The sequence below is a fragment of the Rhipicephalus sanguineus genome, chromosome 2 (genome assembly GCF_013339695.2).
Source record: "Rhipicephalus sanguineus isolate Rsan-2018 chromosome 2, BIME_Rsan_1.4, whole genome shotgun sequence".
In the NCBI taxonomy this organism is placed as follows: domain Eukaryota; kingdom Metazoa; phylum Arthropoda; class Arachnida; order Ixodida; family Ixodidae; genus Rhipicephalus; species Rhipicephalus sanguineus.
In genome coordinates, this window is record NC_051177.1 from 195,111,912 (window position 1) to 195,133,998 (window position 22,087).

A 22,087-nucleotide genomic window follows, 5' to 3' on the forward strand; every position below is an offset into this window, starting at 1 on the left:
GTCTAAACACAGGGGGGGGGGGGTCAGGACCCCCCTGACCCCCCCCCCCCCCCCCCCGGGATTTACGCCTCTGGGTGAGCCTAAAGAAGTTAAAGTGGTGAAGTGAAACTGCTGATTTTTGCTGAACTTCGTTTTGCGACAAAGCGGATGCAGGCGACGCGGAGCCAAACGGAGCCGAAAGAACGAAGTTTAGACAAATCCGTGTACTACCCATGATTCCCATGCTGGCTGAAGCGCGATGCATTGCAGCTCCCATAGACACTAGCGCCAGAGTTCCCTCTAGTAAGTATTGTAGGAAACTCTATGAAAGCACCTAAAGCCATAAATGGATGGATGGATGCTATGAGCGTCCCCTTTGTAACGGGGCGGTGACATGTCTGCCACCAGGATCGAAGGAAAAAAAAAAAAAAAAAAAGCTTCGTTGTTTTATGCTGGCCTAATACCTTATTTACATTGATTAAATCTATGTTATTATACCAAAAAACTATAAATTCACGGTCTATCTCTCTGCCTCTTAAGGCAGAATGATCCTATTTTTCCCCCCATTATTTATTTTTGTTCTTTATCTCTACTTTTCTGCCACCAATACTCTAACCGTCTCTTACTTATTTCTATCGCGGACGTGTTCAGCTTTCCATTGTTCTCCCTAAAACCCAAGGCTTCATGTAGACTTGTGCCCACACGTATACCTGGGTGAATATCGCCACATTCAATCAGTACATGTTCCATCGTTTCCTTAGTTCCCCCGCAGCATGTACATTGTTCTTCTTCGTTACTGAATGTCGCTTTATAACTACGCGTTCTAAGCCAGCCCGACCTTGCTTCAAACAGTAAAGCGCTTCCCCTTGAATTATCATAAAACCTTTCCCTCCTTATTTCGTTTTTTCCTTTCGGTAGTTACTCAGAGCCGGCTTCTTTTCCATCGCTGTCATCCAATAAGTCCTCTCCGCCTCTCTGACCTTCCGCTTAATGCTCCTTGTTGCCATATCGCCCGCACTGCCAGCCGTATATTTACTGGTGAGCCTCCTAGTTCTTTTTCTCCACTGCGTGTCAACGCTTTTTCTATACAAATACCTGAAAACCTTCTCTGCCCATCTACTCTCCTTCATTTTCCTCAGCCTCTCTTCGAATCTCATTTTGCTCTGCGCTTCCCTCACTTCAAAGCCTGTCCATCCCATATCACCCTTTACCGCCTCATTTGTCGTCTTCCCGTGAGCGCCCAACGCGAGGCGGCCCACCGTCCTTTGATTTACATCCATTTCTGATTGCACCTCTGACTTCATGCACACCACTGAGTTCCCAAATGTAAGCCCCGGAACCATCACACCCTTCCACAGCCCTCGAAGCACCTCGTACCTATTGTATCCCCATAAAGCTCTGTGCTTCATAATTGCAGCATTCCTCTTTCCCTTTGCTACCGATGCTTTCTCTTGTACCTCCATATATCTATCCCCCTCATTTACCCATACTCCGAGGTACTTGTACTCGCTTACCCTCGGTATTTTTGGCCCTGTATTAAGACCGTATGGTCTCCGTGATCATTGAATATCATCAATCCACATTTTGTTGCACTAAATCCTAGTCCTAGAGCCTCACACTCCCTTCCGCATATATCTGCCAGTCGCTGTATATCATCTTGACTGTCCGCAAATAAGACAATATCATCAGCATAAAATAGACCTGGAAGCTTCTGCTCAACCATCGCTCCGACCTGTTTGTGTGACAAATTAAATCCAATGTTGCTAGCTTCTAGCGCTTTTTCCATCCTCGCCATGTACAGCACGAATAACAGCGGGGACAAAGGGCATCCCTGTCTCAGCCCCTTGCTAATTTCAACGCTGTCCTTGCTACTTATTCCTTCCCATTCTATACAAACTGTATTTTCTCGGTATATTTCTCTCAAAAGCTGTACACAGTCGTCACCTATGCCCACTTCCTTCAATATATCCCACAAAATTTCCTGATTAACGTTGTCATACGCCCCGGTGATATCTAGATAAGCTACGTATAAGGGCCTGTTTTCTATTTTAGATATTTCTATACACTGGGTAAGAACAAACAGATTATCGTCTAACCGCCTGTCGATTCGAAATCCATTCTGAAGTTCTCCCAAAATATCATTTTGTTCTACCCACGCTTCTATTTTTAATTTTACTGCCTGCATCGGCAACCTGTATAGCACCGATGTAATGGTTAGCGGTCTATACGAGCGAATGTTATCCTTTTCTCCCTTGCCTTTATAGATTAAGTTCATTCTACTTTTTCGCCAACTGTCTGGTATTTCCCTCTCCTGTAAGCACTTTTCTACGGCTTTCAGCAGTGCTTCTTTAGTTTTATGTCCGAGTTCGTTAATGAGGCTGACGGGAACCCCATCTAAGCCCGGAGTAGTGCGCTTAGGAATTTTTCCTTCGGCCTTCTTCCAATTGAAATTCTCTAGTACTACATCTTCGTCGGTTGCTCTCCTTTGCGTACTTTTACTCACTGGGGGAATCCCCGGGGCGACCTTTTTAAACGAATCAGCTGTTATCTTTCGGATGTAACCTAGCGCTTCATACCCTTCCAATTGATTTCCTCCTTCATCTACCATATGTTGTTGCATTGTGCCAGACTTCCTACCCAGCGCTTTTAGGTGGCTCCAAAATATCCTAGGCGCGGCCTTCTTCTTTTCGCGAATCTCTGTCATCCAGCGTTCACTTTCACCTTTAATTTTTGCCTCGACTAATTTCTGCACAATGGATTTTTGCTCTAAATATATTTCCCATATTTGGTTGACTTCGTCCTGTGGCCGCTTCTCCCTTTTTGCTTGTCTGTGCTCCCGTGATGCCTCACGTCGCTTCTCGATCGCCTCCCGGATTTCTTTGTTCCACCAACTTTTTGGCTTTCTCTTTCCTTTCCAACAAATAGTTTTCTTCTCTTTTTCCATCTCTTTCGTGATTACATGTAGCAGCTCACTATACTTCCAGTCCTTACCTGGTAGTTCGTCTACTTTTTCCTCGACTCTTGCGGCTATATTTGTTATTTGTTTGTCATTTAGATACAAGCTGCCAAACTTTGATTCTATGTTCTTATTTTCAGTTTTATATCCCATTTGTAATATTATGCGTTTATGATCACTACCCAAGCTGTTAATGCCTTCCTCGTCTATTCTCATCTCTCTAAGTTTGTCATATATTCCTTCTGTCATGAGACAATAATCAATGCTCGATTGCCGGTTTCCGACTTCCCACGTGATCTGCCCCTCACACTTAGGCCCCACGTTAACTATCTCAAGACTACGTTGCTCGCAGAGATCTAGCAATAACTTGCCATTGGTGTCTGAATATCCGTCAAGGTCATGAATGTGAGCGTTCATGTCCCCTAGAAGGATTATCTCGGCATCATGACCAAATTCTTTAATATCGGTGCTTATGCATTTCACTATCTCCAGATTCTTTTCTCTGGAGTTATTGCCTGTCCACAAGTAAGCTACACCTAGCCACGTTTTCTTTCCACCTACTGTGCCCGAAACCCACATGTGCTCTGAACACGTTTGTTTCACTCTATCCAATTTTGTTCTGCTATGAATTAGCATTCCAACACCCCCACCTCTCCTTTCTGAGGTGATCCTGTTACATCCTTCCCAAATATAATTGTCAATATGTGGTGGCTCTTCCAAGTCTCTAAGGTGTGTTTCTGTAACCGCACAAACACCTATCTGTTCCTTGCTTAACTGCTCCTCAATCTCTAACCATTTTGCCTTTTTTCTGCCACCCTGCATGTTTATGTAACTAATTGCAACACGCGCCTTCTCCCTTCTTTTACCTTTTCTCTGGTTTTTCGCTATACTGCCTGTCAAAGAGTCCCCCTGCTTGTTTTCCTCATTACAAGCTACCGTGGGCACCGAAGGGCCCGCGTGCCCCCCAAAAAAGCTACAGCGCGTCCTGCCAGTCGCCAGCCCACCTCACGACCAAGCCTCTTATCGAAGTGAATTCTGTCTCTTTGGAAACCGCCCCACCTGTGCACCTCCCTGTTTATATCCACTACCTCGAAGCCCTTCTCTCGACTAATTCGCCATATCTCTTTGTTTGCGTCGACAACAGCTCTTTGCAAGTTGATATCTCTCACTGGTACTTCCGGTATTGTGCATACCACTATCTGCACCTGAGAGGAAATGGTGCGCATGTCCTCGACCCCTTTCGCCAATGTTGTCGCTAGTTCGGCTGATTCTTCATTCAAGACGTCGTTTAGACCTCCCGCGATTATCACGAGGTTACGTCCATTAGCCTTAGTTGCGAGTTTTGCGCTAGCTCGTCTCATCACTGATCCCAGCCTATGTCCCGGGAACTTCCCTATTAAAACTCGTTTGTCGCCTCTCACCCTTTCCTTGACTGCTTCTTCGCATCTAACTAAATTCGAGTCCCCGGCGATTATCACGTGCTCCGACTCTTCTGCTGGGCCGTCCCGCACCTGGCCACTGCCTCGGTTACTAGTGCGTGCTACTGCTGCTTTGTCCCCTCCTCTTCCCAAAACTACTTCGCGGAAGCTGGGTCCTGTGACCCTTGCACCTGTCTTTTCCAAACCTGTTTCCCCCTTCGAGTCTACCACTGTGGGGGTCGATGCCCCGCTGTTCCTGCTGTCGCTTGCTTCTTTGTTCCCTATGACTACCTTTGCTAACCCCTCCTCGGCTGACTTAAGCCTTTCCCCCATAGCCATCGTTTTTTCCCGCTCTTTCGCCAACGCAATCTCCAGCTCGGCGATTCTTACCATGAGCTTATTCTGGGCAGCCATCATTATTTCCATTTTCGCCTCTAACTCGCATTGCTGACACTTGGCGTCAGCTCCCTCTGTCTTCTCATCCGTACAAACCTCTATTTTCCATCCCATTCCGCACCCTGAACACTTTACGGTCTTTTTGACCATGGCTAGATCGTTCACACGGCGGATTCGATACACTTAAAGTCAAATGGTATCACAAAACTCCGCTAGTATGCTATACTTCAAAGCGCATGTGTGCCTTTCAGACACGTGGTGACCGAACGAAAAAAAAAAGAAAAAAAAAGAAAAACCAGGCGACTGTCACACAGGAAACAGTACAAAATTGTAAGCCCTATTATGCTTCAAAGCTTCAATCTAGTGGCTTATGTACTCATAACTAAAAAAACAAGCTCGAATCAAGCAAAAAAAAAAAAAAACACTTATCTGACGCTGTCATTCCGGAGCCCACGAAAAACACGTCCGTCCTCTAGCAGAACCCTTGCCGGCTTTCGTATAGCTACGTATAGTCAATCACTGCCCCCTCGCGGTTTGCAAGGCAGTCCGCTGACTTACATTTTGCTTGAATGTCGCTGGGGGACGTTCCAGTACCTCCTGCATCTAGATGGCATCCCGAACTAAGGATCCCTCTCACTGATCTTATTTTTACAGAACATCAAATAAACGTTTTATTATCTCTCCTGATGAATTGAGGAGGTACACACGAGTTACAGGACAGACATACCAAATGACGCGTAATGTGCACATTCTACTCGTGGGTCTAAATCCTAGAAAAATACTGAGAATGGTGCCGCTCATTCGTTGGGAAGACACTGAGCTTAGCATTCAAAACTCGGTGGAGACCTAAGCCGAAAATCGCCAAAAATTCGCCATGTCGCCATTCATAATTTTAGGTCGCCACGGGCCTATCAAATTCGCCAATTTGGCGAAAAGTAGCCACCATTGGCAACACTGCACTGAAGGGAACCTTGAGGGGATGCGAACCAGCATTGGGGGCGCACACCAAGCTCGCATTACCAGGGGCGTAGCCAAGGGGGGGGGGGGGGTTCAACCCCCCCCCCCCCGAAATTTTTTAGTTTTGCTTGGGTATATATACACGCACACATACAAACGCACGCACGAACATACATAATGTATGGTTGAACCCCCCCCCCCCCCGAAAAACATTTCTGACAACGCCCCTGCGCATTACGTTCATTCGGCGTTTCCGTTAGCGTGTGAGGATTGTATTTAGTGTTTGTGTTATCATTACGTTGTGTTTGTGCGTTGCTTTCCGTTAGCGCCGAGTGAACGAGTGGCGCCGACGTTGACGTTACAACTCATCTGAACGGGAGCGAAGCGAGAATTACGGAAGCCGACCGAGCACACGCGCTTATATACACATGAAATGGGGTAAGGAGAGGAGAAAGTGTGTTACAGGCTGTATTAGGGGCGAAGCTCCTTAAGGCGGCACCCGTTCGTCCCTAGTAGTCGTCGCCGTCGTAGTAGTAGTAGTAGCCCGTAACAAATCTTACGCTTTGACCTCCAAGGTGGTGCCGGTGGGAGATTTTTCCTGTGCGTTGTTGAACAATAAAAAATTCGCAGCGTGCGCGTTAACTAAAAGCCGAATTCTTCTGTCTCTCATTCCCCATTAGCAGCCATTGGCATGTTCCAGTAGGAAACGTTAGTAGAAGTAGAAGTGTAAGTGTTAGCTAAAAGCCGACTTCTTTTGTCTCTCATTCCCATTAGCAGCCATTGTTTACCTCCAAGGTAGTGCCTGGTGAGATTTCTCCTGTGCGTGATTAAACAATAAAAATTTTGTTCAAAACGCCGTTGATTGATGAAATAAACCAACGAAAGACGCCAGATGTTTTGTAAAAGCAAAACGAAAGAACGCCAGATGTTTCTAAAGCAAAACGAAAAGACGCCAGCTGCTTAACAGATTTTTCTAAAGCAATGGTTTTCTAAACAATGAAAATTCACAGCATACATGTAAAATTAAAGTGAGCTGCAAGTCGTCATAACTCATCGAACCTTTAGTATAAACGCGCCCGATCTCACGTCGGTGATGATGTACTGGGCAGAATTCACGGAAGATTCACGGTTTACCGATGAACCTCCGCAGCTTCGCCCACTCATCATCATTCACTCCGTGGATATGCTGTGATTTTTTTGGCTGCGGCGCGGCTGCATCACGTGGGAGGAGAGACTGTGCCGCGGCTGCTGCGCGGGGGAGAGGAGAGAAGGCGACCGAACACCTGCGTAAAGGAGGAGAGTGGGAGAGATGGAGAGTAGGCGCATGCGCAGTGGAGCGCGGACGCCACCACCGACGACGGACACGGCCGCGATCAAAAGCTGCTTCGCATCTAAAACAAACAAGACTTTTCGGCTCCCGCATGGAAGCCTTGTTCACAAAGAAGTGTAAAAAGTAAGATACGTTTCGATAGGTCTATTGAAACGCATTGAAGCCTATTGGAACGTACCTGACTTTTACACTTCTTTGTGAACAAGGCTCCCGTGCGGGAGCAGAAACGTCTTGTTTGTTTTTAAAGTGTTTTTATTGTGGTCGGCGTTTATTCCTTTTCTACACTGGCAATTCTTTTAGATCCGACTTCTTGCCCAGCAAGTGTATAAAATGCAGGAAGAGTTGGATTTTTTCTTCGTAAAAGACCAGCAGTACCGAAGATGTCGGCGGCACTGATGACGTCAACTTTGAAATTTGGACACCGGAGCGGCCACGAGCGCGGGGCTACCGAGCAGGCGCGCACGCACCCGAGATGCTCGTTGTGAGAGACGGCGCAGTGAGAGCTCGTTTTCGCGTCCTCAGACCGATTGATTTCGAAACAGCAACACCTCTCGGGTGACTTGAACGCACGTGCACTGGAGCTTCGCTGTTCTATCCGTCCTTTGTTCGCATCGCAGCTAGGCGCTGATAACACGGCGAAGATGGAAGCAAGGTAAAAAAATCACACCATCTCCCGCTAAAGGGGACCATGAGGCGATGCGAAGCAGCGTTTCGGCATGTAGAGCCCGCGTTTCAGAGGGGGAGTGGAGAGGGGGAGGAGAGATGGGGAGGGGGAGAGAGGGAAAGGGTAGAGGCGGTGTGTGGAGATGGCTTGCGCATGCGCAGTAAGGGTGGTCACGCCGCACACCACCACCACCACCACCACCGGATTGAACTCCGCTATAAGATGCTTCACATCTAAAACTCTATAAGGGAGCTATGAGCACTATATCTTCACGCACGCTGCTACCACAGAAACTGCGCTGCGCCAGTTGCGATCAGTGGGAAGCATGATCAGAATGGCGCTCCAGTGGCAAAACAAAATATGGAACGTCAAAGGAAAGAAAAGCAAAACTATCGGTAACTGGATGCGCTTGCCTATCTTAGATGTCGGCAGCAGACGGCCTGAACTGGCCGCGCGTTCGGTCCGCTGTTCACACTTCATTGGACGCCGATAGTGCTTGCGCTTTGCTCGTACTCTACTCCTCCTGTGCGTTTCATGAATGAGTGCACTGTGGAGACTACCTTTCGAAGCACAAGAAGCTTATTGCAGAGAAGCCAAAATTTCGCAGAGTCACCGACCTAGACATCAATGCTTTGAAGGAACGTTCAACACCCGAAATATCAGTGACTGTCAGTGAGACGGACTGCTTGTGCTATATCGCGTGCTTTTGCTTCCACTGCAACGATAGATCCCCATGGAACGCGCAGTTGAACGATGACATTCTTATGACCCCTGAAGAAGAAATCGACGTCACTAACCAGATCACTGCGACTACCGGCGTGTCCTCTTTGAAACCTCCTGGCACAGTGAGAAGTCGGGGCAGGCCTGCCTACATCAAGTGAAAATAAACTGAAGTGCTGAACGTGGCAGAATGGTGGTAGCCGAAACTGTTCGCTGCAAGATACGCCGGGCGTACAGTTAAGGTGATGCATCGGAAAATTCAGCCGAAGGAAAGTGCTGGTTCTGCGCGTATTGGACCGATAGCTTTCGGCAAAATCATGCAGCAATGACGGCACCCTGGGAACGCTGTCAACTCCTCACTCTCCTGTCATCCACACTAGCGAAAATTGTATTAATAAGCTTATATATTAAGTATGGAAGCATCGGATCTTCAGACCTGCATGCTGCGCTGTGCCTTGCGTGAGGGCCTCATTGGAGGGGCCGTAACTATTAGCGCAACGAAATTATGTAATATTGTTTCAATGATTGCGAAAGCGGATGTGGAGGAGAATAAGTGGACAAAGTTTAAGAAATATACAAAATTGTTTTTTTTTTAATTGTCGTCAGAAGTTTCCATTGTTCGGTGTTTTCTTGAACTTAGCCTGATCGTATCTCTTTACTAAAAAGTTATATAAATATGAGATTCGGCACTTAGGTAGATAATTATGCGAAGAACGTAATACGGAATTTTTGTCGCTCTGCCACAAGGCATTTTTGAGATAATAACCTTCAAACTAAAGAAAACAACGTTTCCTGGGCCAATTCTCAGGGTTTTTTTTTTATATAAAAACATGTACAGAACACATAAAGACTAAAAATACCTGAGCAGAAGCAAAAACATGAACATATTTAGTTAAAGAAATTTCAGCTACCTAACTTTATTATATTTTGTGCAATTCATAACGAAAGTTGGCCGAAACAACAGAGCGGATGAGGGCTCCACTCCACCTCTTCGTCAGTATTGATTCCCTGTGCTTCGAAAAAATTTTTGGCGGCAAAACAAATTGCGGATCTCGTCTTTGCACTCCATCAGGCAATAATATATAAAATTTTGAAATAAATTTGAGGTCGACCAGCCATCGTTTGTTCGATCTTAGTGGAATCACCCATCTATAGCGTGGTATATTTGAACATCCTGCATTTCAACACGACTCTAATAAAATTTTGAAATAAATTTAAGAGGTCGACCAGCCATCGTTTGTTCGATTTCAGTGAAATCACCCATCTACAGCGTGGTATATTTGAACATCCTGCATTTCAACACGAGTGTACTATGGACCACGCATTCAAACTTTCAAGCTGACTCAATGCTGTGCTCGATTTCTGGCTTTAAGGCCTCATCAAATTTGGGCTTGTGCCTAGCGGCAAGTGAATTTTGGTGCAATGCATTGTGAAATGTTGCATTACTTTACGTACCTGAGCTTATCGTGGACTTGGACTGCCATTATCACATATTTTGCTTTCACAGTCGGCCACGTAGCACATGTATTGCATGTTGTCTGTTGCATATTTTGGAGATCTCACGCGAAGCGTGGTGCTCGACATTAGTGGATAGATTGCGTTGAAACAAAAGTAATTCGTAGTAAAGCGAATCATAGATTTGATTTTTATTGGCTGAAAATCATAAAACAAGCCTACAAAGAATACAGCTCGCACCCAACTGCGGCAACAACAACAAAAAAACTATACACACAACTGGACTCAATATCGAGTAACAATTAGGAAAACATTCCGCAACTTACTGTAACAATAAAAATATGAAACGCAAGTTTCAGAAATCGACCCTCGCTTTACACACCTGTCTGTCTCAGCTTTAATAGAGAGCCATTTGGGAACGAACTAGATTCATGTCAAAAGTGAACATATACCAGTAGTTGGCTTCACAACTTCTCAGAAGGAAAGGACATGTGGTTCCAAGGACTTAAAACCATTTACATTACGCCCTTCTTCAGGGCATCTATATTTAGGCATATAGTACAGGCTTCTCTGTGGGGGTGCATGTGAATCACTGGCGGTAGCGTACCGCACAATTTCAGTGTTCAGATTTGCAAACGTGTCACTTTACGAAAACAAAATTTGAAACGCAAGGTCGCCTGAGACGGCAGAACCTACATCTGTCGGAACAAGCACTTATCCACTTTAGGGCGGCTTAACCGCGTCATTCCTAAGGGCTAAAGTCCCTAGATTTTTCCCTGTTCTTTAAAAATCTAGGGACTTTACTAAGGACGATGCAGCGATCGCGGCCACCGCCATAAGCTCTTTTCACAAGCATCGCTTCATAGCGACACACGGCAGCCCCACTTCTGAACTTACAATTCAAGATCCAGGCGAGTACTGTCATTTAAACATATGGAGCTAACACCTAAAATGCATTTGCCACATTTTTTTATATCACGTTACACCATTATTACGTTACGTAGACGCGACGTAACGACTGAAAGGTAACGCGATAGCCGTAGGTTATCCTATTCCATTTATTTTGTCAAGAGCGGCACCAACGGTCATATCTCGCGACTGGTTGTGAGGAGGAAAACAACCCTCTCCATACAAGGAACGACTCTTCCGTCACTGGAGCCATCTCGATTTATGTTAGGAATTGTTGTATGAACAATTTTTAAACTAAGAAAATGTTGCCGATCTACAGACTACGCTTCCGCGAAAATGAGCTAAGTATTGCTGCATTGCACAGAAGGGCGTTAACAACCTTGTCGAACCCTGGTTGAACCCCCCACCCCGAAGTTAATTTTTCTCTACTTCGCATCACCACCAGCTATGGAGAAAGTGGACTTAACATGTATTCGCCATTTCCTTGATTGCTGCGGAATTAGCATCCACAGTAATAGAACTGCCTATTTTTTTTTTGTAATTAAATAAACGTTACGAGTGCCAGCGATGCCATAATGACCGAAAAAACCTTGGAGAACGCTTGAGCTTCGCTTCCCTCCCCCCCCCCCCCCCCCCCCCATTCACTCCTCTCACCTAAGAGGGGGAGGGGGGCAAGTATGCTCGGACCTGTTCCGTCATTGTTCGAAAACCAGGGCCACGCAGGTCTTTGACGATAATCGCGGCAGAAGGCCCCTGATGGTCATTCCAAGAACTTCACTTGCCATTGCTTCATTTTTTTTCTTTTAATCCATTGGGAAGCGTGTTCTTGGACTCTACCAAAACGAAGGGAGGGGAGGGGGGGGCAATGAAACATTGCCCCTCATAACGGGGCACCCTGCACACATCTGTGAATGCGGCCAAGTGGTCTACCGTGTAAAGGCAAAATAAAACTTGAAAGTGGCGACAGGACTCCTTCATTCCTCAAATGTCTATTGAATGGAATCAGCTCGCAGATATTGCATCCATATCCTAATGCACCCATTCCGAAAAGCGCAGCTTGCCTTTGTTGTGATGAAAATGTGTTACTTCTTTATCCCAGTAACGTGCACCCAATGTTCTTTTAGAGCAGAAGCATAGCCAGAAATTTTTCGGGGGGAGTGGGTGGTTCAATCATCCTTTTTGTATGTTCGTGCGTGCGTTTGTATACGCGTGTATACATGCACATGCAAAATCGAAAATTAGTTATTTGGCACCTTACTACATGTAATATATCCGTACAACTGAGACATTGAGGGCGAACAGCCACATTTTTCAGTTCCAAACGTGCCAGGCCTGTATGCATATGGTGTGGGAGTAGGCGACGTGTCACCTGCAAGACCCATCCATCATACGGGGCAACTTTCCAGCGAGAACGCTGAGCCCGCCGCCTGCCAGAAGCGGCAAACACAAGCGACGAGCACGGCTCAATCAGTATTCAACTACATCCAACTTAGTCTCCGAGAAACTGAAATCGCGGTGGTGGCGGCCTCCTGTTTTTCACTGCATGCGCGCGCGGCAAGACAAAGGCATGCAACCCGTCTCCACATCAGCGCTCGCTGCTGAAAGTTTGCAGAAAAGTTCACTCCATGTAGGTGAACTTAAACAAGACCAACCAAGGAGCACAAAGAGCCAGCTGGGGCTCAGGAGCAGCAACAACCTGGAAGGTCCAGCTGACCAGCACGTGTGGCAAAAAAAAAAATTGGAGATGGCATACCTAGGACAATTTGATCGAAAGATAGTATTGGCCTAATGTATGATCACCACATCCGAGAGTGCGTGCAGTGCACAGAAAATGCTAAAGCCGAGCGGCTAAACGAATATTCTCTGCCAATATTGCTCTCTCAAAGGTAGTGGGAGAAAAGTGCAAGTGAGGTGCCCAAGTCTCTGGCTTATTTTGCACCGAGCCCACTATACAACACTATGCATATAATAATAATAATAATAATAATAATAACTTCTTTATTTCCATCAGCGATGGAGGAGACTGCGGGTAAATAGCCTCCCAAACCACATGTGCCAGCACTCACTAGCTTCCTCTGCATTTCGCACTTGCCGTGTATCGCAAGCAAAACACCTTGGTCGCATTATTTCATACAGAGCTGAAAGAAATCGCTACAAGATGTGCAGGCAGGGTTCATCTAGTATCCATCGATCAAGCTGATGCAGCATAAAGCTGGTGTCGCCATGCAATTGCAAAAGCTTCACCTAACTAGGCTGCACACTCTTCTGCCCTGCCATGCCATTGGCAAATATTTAGTTATAATATTATGGCAAAACAGCGCAGACAGGACAGGTGAAAAAGAAGTACAGGAAAAATATGCAGACCAGTCATGTGTCGCTACTTCTACTGTGTAGTGTAGGTACTGCAGCTTCCTCAATGAGCCCATGCGCCCCAAGAGTTGCCCAGAGTTATTCTAGAGAGTGCCACAGACATCTGAACTCAAATAACAGCCAATATAGTTCAGTAAAGAAATTTCCCCAGGCAATGATGAGCAGCAGCACAACTTTCCGGCGGGACCTTTTGAAGAGGCACACAGACAGACCAAGCTCTGTGTGCCTGATCTTTTGTGCCTTGAGACTTCTTACGCTAGTTAGGTTGGGTTTTATGTGGCAAAAGCAACAAATGCTATGATGCATTAACTACAAGTGAACAATTGTTTTGCACCAGCAAGTACTACGCACTTTCACAATCTAGAATCTTTCTGAAGCCATCTTTAACTGCCAATTTCAGCAATGACCTAGCCACGTAATGAAAATTCCAGCTGCAAAAGCAGTCCCTACTCGTAAGATTGGCATTTTCCTGCCTGACTTCTCTGGGCATTTGAGAAGCTGCCGTACTCTTAGTCTCTTTCCCGCTGCAAAATAGCACAGCATTCACATGGATTCCTAAAAAATGGTGAATAACCATTCATTTGCATCAGTTAAATGCCTCCACATCTACAGTGGCAAGCTAAGTTCCAACAATGCTAAAACGAAGCAACACATGCGCACACAGGTAGACACAGCAGGTCACGTGATCTCATATCTGAGCACGCTTTTTTTAGCATGTTCCGTATAAATTTTCTGAATTGCATAATGACAAACTCTTTATTAGGCACTTATGACTTGGCCACATCACAAATGAAAAGAACATCGATGAGGGACAACACGAGGCTTTGAAAGATGAACTATGAATGAACAACATGATCAATGTGGCATACGCCATGCGTAAATCACTACAGCTGGTGGCTGCTTGTGGATGTGCTATTACACCTTCGGCAGATTTTTCTTGCAGTGACTACTAAAAATATGCTATGCGATGATTTAGTCAGATGCTTATCCTTTCAAACGATGTTGCTTGTTAAAAAACTTCCATATGGTACTCCAGTGCATGTTGTCTGCTCAATAAAGCACAGCTCCCATCGCCTGTCCAGAGTGCCAGGCACAGTCGCTGCCATCTTGAAACCTGAGGAATAAACCACATGGCAGAATTAACACTGAGGAAGCATGTCAACCTAGCATATCATCCTTAACTATTCGACCCCCATCGCATCACAGCCATGTCATCTACCTAACCATATCATATCCAAAATTGATCTATGAAAGCTGCTTATGCATATTAACATCAAATAATATACCGTAAAATGCCAAGCAAGCGCCCCCCCTTCGGTGAAGGATAATCCAACCAGACTTGGAGGGGTGGCGCTTGCTCCGTCCCGGACCGAAATTCAAGATGGCGGCAGAAGAGCCGCTAAAACTAAAATGCCCATCCATGTTTAGAATGAAATGCTTTATTTACTGTTTTTATTCCCCCTCGTCACTTTTAAACGATTGAAGCAGCGACCGGTTTGACCAATATACGACCGGCCACATGACAATAGAATTTCATTAACAACATTATACAGTAAAACCTCGGTGATACGATCACGGCTCCTACGAATTTCGGGGTGATACGAATTTTTCCGTGGTCCCGGCCAAGGCCCATTAGCCTGCAATGTATTGGAGTACGATTGTTGCGAACCGATTTGCACCCCGCGACGTTTGATATACGAACGTACGCTACCGCGCAGGTACGAACAGGTGCTGCCCGCGCTGTCGCGGAAGACCCGGCAGTCACGCGCGCTGCACGACCATCAACGGTACGTCGTTGCCTCCGATAGTGCACGCGAATCTTGGAGGCCTTTAGGCGCCTTCGCGTTTAGGTTACAGATGACGTTGACGTCGCGCTTTCTTTTTTTCGACGCGTTGACTCGTGCTCCTGTGCTCGAGGCAGCAGCGTCTTTGTACTGTGTTAACACGTGCCTGCCATGTCGATGCAAGCTATGTCCCCGCAATCAGACGTTCTATGAAACAAGACTGCGGGTCCGTCAGGAAGTCCCATTAAAGGTGGACGAATACCCCAAGAGACGAAGCGGGAGCTTGGCCTCTATCATGTGCAAAGCGCTTCTCTAATCACTTCCGCCATAGTACTCTTGTCATGCAGAAAAGCGTAGTAAAATTAGGAAGGGGCTACTAGCGGTCACGGGGCACAACACATCTGGTTCATTAATTACACACGCGCGCATGCACCGTATATTTACGAGTACAAGTATGATTGCTGACGTGTAAAACCTTTACTGGCAATCATTCAGAGCTGTTTACGACGTCGCTGCGACCCTGACAAACACTAAATCAAAACGTATGCCAACTTTCTTTTGTCGCATACTAATTTCCCATGTTTTCTGGTGATACGAATTTCGGATGATACGAATATTTTTTTAGCCCTGTGAGATTCGTATCACCGAGGTTTTACTGTATATGCATTCAGTGTACTCATTCTTCTGGTTCTTTTTACGCAAGCGATGCTCGTCTTGAAAAAAAAAGTGGCCGCAGGTGAGGAGTGGGAGGGGGGGGGGGGGCGCTTGCTTGGTCACTGGCACCTATTTCAGATCTCCCGAAAAAGGGAGGGGTGCACATGCTCGGGTGGGGGCGCTTGCTTGGCAAAGAACTAGGAGGCTCACTAATAAATATACGGCTAGCAGTGCAGGCGATATGGCAACAAGGAGCATTAAGCGGAAGGTCAGAGAGGCAGAGAGGACTTATTGGATGGCAGCGATGGAAAAGAAGCCGGCTCTGAGCAACTACCGAAAGGGAAAAAACGAAATAAGGAGGGAAAGGTTTTATGATAATTCAAGGGGAAGCGCTTTACTGTTTGAAGCAAGGTCGGGCTGCCTTAGAACGCGTAGTTATAAAGCGAGATTCAGTAACGAAGAACAATGTACATGCTGCGGGGGAACAAAGGAAACGATGGAACATGTACTGATTGAATGTGGCGATATTCACCCTGGTATACGTGTGGGCACGAGTCTACAGGAAGACTTGGGTTTTAGGGACAACAATGGAAAGCTGAACACGTCCGCGATAGAAATAAGTAAAAGACGGTTAGAGTATTGGTGGCAGAAAAGTAGAGATAAAGTACCAAAATAAATAATGGGGAAAAATAACGTCATTCTGCCTTAAGAGGCCGAGAGATGGACCGTGAATTTATATTTTTTTGGTATAATAACAGATTTAATCAATGTAGATAAGGTAATAGGCCAACATGAAACGAGGAAGCTTTTCTTTTTTTGTTTTCTTCGAGCCTGGTGACAGACATGTCACCGCCCCGTTGTAAAGGGGACGCTCATAGCATCCATCCATCCAAGGTAGGCACTTTGTCAGATGATCTGTCTATGCTACGGCGTTACAGAACTGGCATACTGCCATTACGGAAACTCTGAAGGGGAAATCAATGGAGCGATCACTTTTGTTTAGACAACTCCATATAAAGTCAACGAAACAGTGTTATTTGTAAGCTTTAATTGAAGTGAGGTAATTAAGGAATATAGAGAAACAAAAGCAGATGGAAAAAGAACTTTCTACCAGCAGCATGTGAACCCATGACTTCAGTCTGTTTCATGCCTCAGGTAACATAAGGCGTACAGTGTAACGGCATAGTCCTTCAATACTTTTTCTGGTCACGGAACTTCTCCGTCACGCTATGGGGAAGCTTGATATGGCGCGGAAAACTGCCGCACCGCGACGCCACCGTCGCTTAGAGGCCACCCTTCTCCAGGTTGATCCCGCAGAGACCGCAGATGCGGCCGGCGCGAGCTGAAAGTATGCACGTGTACTCTGTATTTGTGATTGCTTTTTGGATAAGGGCCAAGTTCAGGTATTGTGCAGTTGAAGCTGAACGTTCGCGTGACGATGCCGTTTAGGTACTGTGTACCGAGGTGCTGTTTCGGCTACACAAGGACACTACTGAAAAGGTATCGCTATTTTCCCATGGCAAGTGTTCGTGCAGTTCGAGAACTGGAAGTGAGCCATAACGCGGCAAAAAACGAACAACTTCAGCATCGATTCGAAGCATGTGCGTGTGTGCGCGAGGCACTTTGATTCATCGGACGTCATCCATGTGGACTATTTCACGATAAATGGCGACGCCGTGCCGTCGCCGAGAGACAAGGCGCGCCTCAGGCCTAACGCCATTTCTCGTGCGTTCCATGGCCTGCCAGCCTACTTTGCGAATAGAAAGTCGCGACTGCGGACAGTTTGAGCGCCATTGAAACCGCTGAAACGACCTCGAGAGCCATTGTGTGCAAGGGGGGTTTCCAGCCGTGACAAACGGGCCATTAGCTACTTATTGTAACAACAACAACAACAACAACAGGAAAAACACGATGCAAGATTTCTGTGTCAATACTCCTTTAAGATGTCTTCTGCGCTCTACACTATACCCCAGTTCTGCGTGAAGGCGAAAATTATCCGTTATTTCTCATAAGCATTTGTACGGCTTCATTTCCTTCAAAGAAAGATCGCGATTACGATTCTAATAAGCGTTCAATTGTTCGTCAAGGAAGTACGGCACTGAATGCAAACATGCGTCAATCCTCGTCACCGTGCTCGCAAGAGGTAGATTAAGAAGCGCAATGCGAAGTGAGGGGCACGAATTAATCTATGCGGTTTTCATTAGAAATATTAAGGGGGGACATGGCTTGTGGAGACCAAAAAATCGTCAAAGAAAAAAGTGTTTTTTAAATTATATTATTGACATCTACAGCTATTATTTCGCATGTAAAGCCTAAGAGAAGTCTTATAAGATCAGTATTTCATCTGCAGTTTAGATCTGTGCAACGAGTACGAGCTGAACGTTAAATGTTTTTGGGTCATTTATTTAGCTTGTCGGAGTCATATCTCATGATCTAGAACAGCTAGAGCTGTAATTACTTTTTTAACATAAAGCCCAAGCTGTGTATCACAAAGTGCTGAGAGCAGAATTCTAATTTTCTGCTCATAGATTTTTAAAAATTGATTTTGTTTTTTCTTTACGGTAGTCATGGTACAAACATTGAATTTCGATCATCTGTAGAATGACTAGTTATGATCTGATCTGAAAACTGTTTGCAGCGTTGCACTTATTGCATATAGTAGTATCTAGCTATCTGATAATATTCACTTTCTGTTGAATGGCTTTTCTCCTATTGTCTCCGGAAACAATAGAGAGGCAGCTTTGTGTATCTCGTAAACCAGTTTGCTTACAAGAAAAATTGTTGTATATTTGAAATCAGCATGAAAAACCAAACAAGTATATTTAATTTCATCAGGTTTGGACATAAGATACAGAAAATACCTCCACACACCATGTCCCCCCTTAACAACAAAAATAACGTTAGAAAACTGTGTCGCACAAGTGATACGCACGAAAACTAGCAGAGCTTTCGAGGCCTGCAAACGACAACAGTTCCCGTTAAGCAAGCGCTTCACTGACGGCTATGATCTGCCGATGTATCTGTTCCAAAAAGATTACCGACAAATGCAAGCTCACGTCCTAGAATATTTTCTGTTACGTATGATTGGTCCGTAACCACTGCTGGTACAATACGCGTGCAATCGGAAATTCGGGAAATGACAGTGCACGACCTTGAGCTCAGGTTGTCATGCATTTAAACGCCCCTGTCTCATTCTCTGTACAGCGCATCACAGTAACGCCAAAGTTTTTTTTTAGGCGTCTTGGCCAACTATATAGAGACAAATTTCGCAGTAACAAAAGGTCCATTCGCATCGACTGCTGGCACAATGGGCCGCCAGCTGAATTTGAGATTGTTTACTTTTTGTATGCGCCTCAAAAGCTCCAAGTTTAGTTCTTATAATTGCTACGACAAAATACAATGTAAATATTCTCTAAAAAAGGCGTGGCTTTCGGCCGCGACGTACCAGACAAAAAAAATACAAGCGTAGCCTACGGCGGCTGCTCCGCTGGGTGGCCTTTCTTTTACTGCGGCGCCCCTAGCGGCCGCCGCTAGCTCTATATTAAACTGAGGCGGCAGTTTCGTGACCAGAAAAGCTATTGAGGGACTATGGTAACGGTAACATGGACAAAGACACGGATGAGCGCTGACTTGCAACTGAAAGTTATTACCGAGAACACTGAAATGCGCACAAAGCAAAAATTAGCCATGGGTTATGAACAAAATGGATAGTGCGAAGAAAGAAAATGCAAATTATTCTAAATGACTGCCGTTGTGGCAGAATGCAGTTTTTCTGACTAGGTGCGTACTGGCCACGCATGTGGCTTCAGAACGCTGTGCTTGACATCCAGTGATAGCAGGACTAGTGACGTTTTGAGCGCAATGTCAGAAACATGGCAGGAGCAAGCTCCTGAATGATTTTACCACGGCTCGCATGCGCATCAAAACCCCGCATGCTGCATTGTGGTGGATGGAGAATCTGTCACCAAATGACAGATCCTGGTGAAAAATGTAGTGGTGGTGAAAAAAACTGCCGGGTGGTGAAAAATCTACCAGGACGTGCCTGCGGTAGCGGAAAAGATGTCTCAGGTGAAGACAGTGACGCAGCCGCACTGCTCAGGAAGTCATGAGCCAATTAGAAATCGTCGAGTTGACAGTGCAATTTCGCAGTAATGCTAGGCTAGCGCCTTTTCCTTACATGGTGGCACTCATGAAAGCTTCACTGAAGTGGAAGTGCCCAGGAAAATTATTCGTTGTGACAAGACATTTTTCGCGTCGTTTCTTATGAGCGGCCGAAAGGGAATCAAAGATTCTTCATTCTGGTAGAAATTTCACTGTAGCAGTGTTAGTTGTAGTGGGAGTCGACTAATGGAAACATATGGAGGGAGTCTATGCCAGCTGGGATTTCACTCGCCAGAGTTCAACCTACCATATCTTTTGTTAAAATTGACTTATCCACTTTTGTTTTGCATGTAGCTTTAATTCCAGATTACTGTGACAGGCTGAGTTACTTTGTAGCTTCTACGGTTTAGAAAAAGATCTGCCTCCCAATAAAACACATGAAATGATAGATATTTTAAAAACTGCATGTTGTAGCAGAAAAAAAATTTCATACCTGAAATCAGCACATAAATAAGCATAGCTGAGAAAGTTTCATAAAAGTCCACTCAAAAATAAAGACTTATGCTTCCACTAGAAATAAATGCTGTAATGACTTTAGTTACACCATTAATGCAGAAAAACTGGCGAAAGTATTCGACCATAAGTATCATGGTGTTTATTTTACTGCAGAATTATCCTCGCCTCGCCATATCCAGTATGTCACGTGCAAGGCTTCAAGTGTTCTAGGTTTTATTAGAAGAAATGCAAGAAATTTGCCTATTGCCGCAAAAGAGCTCTTGTATATAGCCAATGTTAGACCAATACTTGAATATGCTTGTGTTTGGCACCCTTGGCAGCAGGTGGACATTCAAAGGATTGAAAGAATTCAAAATTTAGCTGTGAGATTTATTCATGCCAATTATACCCGCCACTGTAGCGTGACCAGTGCAAAGGAAAGCCTTGGATGGGAGTCACTGCAGCAGCGTAGGCAAAACTTAAAGGGACACTAAAGGCAAATAATAATTTATGTCAGATGAAAGCTCAATGTATGACGTCTAAAATAGCAATATTATCAACAGCAGTGCCCTACTTACCGATAAATTAAGCTAAATGTATCACACGATGAGCGCCACGAACGGCACATTTTGGAAATGATCCCGATGACGTGAGAGAGTTAGACTACAAATTAATCACTCGCAATCAAACTAGCTGCAATAAAAGAAGGACCTTCTGTGCATCAAGAGACGTAATAAAATGCTGCTTGTTCGTTTCTGTTTGATTCATGGAAAAAAGAACCTCTTCGGCGTTGCCATGGGTAACGGCGCGCGTGGTTTGAAAGTTCAGTTTTCGCCGAACTGCGCTTCGCCCGGCACCCTGCTTCGCTCACGGGGTCGCATCTCAGTGGTAGTTTCGGTATCGCGTACTGCCGCGTGTGTTTTGCGCGCTCGTGAAAGTCACTCTGAGAGAAAGTTCGGCAAAATGCCGCATGCATGTGACGTTGCCGGATGCCCGAATGACGCATGCCGCTGCGCAGTAAAAGGCAGGTAATGTTGGGCACGGCAGCAGTGACGTGATAAACACTGCTTTTTGAGGCGGGTGATTTGAAGTGCACTTGAAAGACGCCGGCAACAGCTGGCATTGTTGGCTCGACCTTTTACGGTGGCGTTAAAAACTTCGCCTCCTCTAGTTCATGGCCCGGCCGCTAGATGTGGCAATTTGTGAAACATGCATTACATTCATTATTTTTCGCTGGTTTCTGTCTGAAATGAAGGATGTGTCTACAAATTTTGGCACTCAATCTTTCACATACTCCAGATGCCATTTTCAAAAGAGGAACTGGCAAACACTACCAGGGTTACACATACATAAGTACAAAAACACAGAATGTGCGGGGGCTGTTATAGATCAAATGGAAAGGCATTGCATGCAAAACGCAAGCTTTGTGGGTTGAAGTCACACTCGCAACAAGCTGCTTTTCTGTATGTCACTTAAAAGCAAACCCACACATCTCATCTGTGATGGTCTCAGTCAGCTTTGGCAATTGGAGCCACGTCCTGTTTTGTCTCCATCAGACAGAGCAGGTCTATATAGGGTGCATGTTCACTAGCAGCCGAGTGTTTTACAGCCAAGCACACACATGATCCAAAACTGGCCACGACCAACATGGCAGGAAGTAGAATAAATAACTGCTTTACGAGAGTAATGCAAGAACTGTGAAAGGCTTCCCGCTGTGCAGGTGACAAGACAGTTTCTTATACAGTCGATCCCGGATATATCGAACTCGGATATATCGAATTATTGGCTATATCGAACAGTTGAGAAATCCCCTTCAATTTCCCATGCAAAAGTATGGGGCTGGTGTGCACGTATATCGAACTCCCGCACAGCGAAACATCCGCTATATCGAACACTGCC

At 45.5% G+C, this 22,087-nt stretch overlaps 1 protein-coding gene across 1 annotated transcript in view; it reads right to left on the bottom strand.

The window, feature by feature from the left end:
• Positions 1-13,887: 13,887 nt before the first annotated feature.
• Positions 13,888-22,087, bottom strand: part of LOC119383951 (protein D7) — a 44,241-nt gene continuing 36,041 nt past the window's right edge. The window contains exon 10 of the mRNA XM_037652226.2: positions 13,888-14,268. The gene's annotated coding sequence lies outside the window, so the exon portion shown is untranslated. The remainder of the gene's footprint in view (positions 14,269-22,087) is intronic.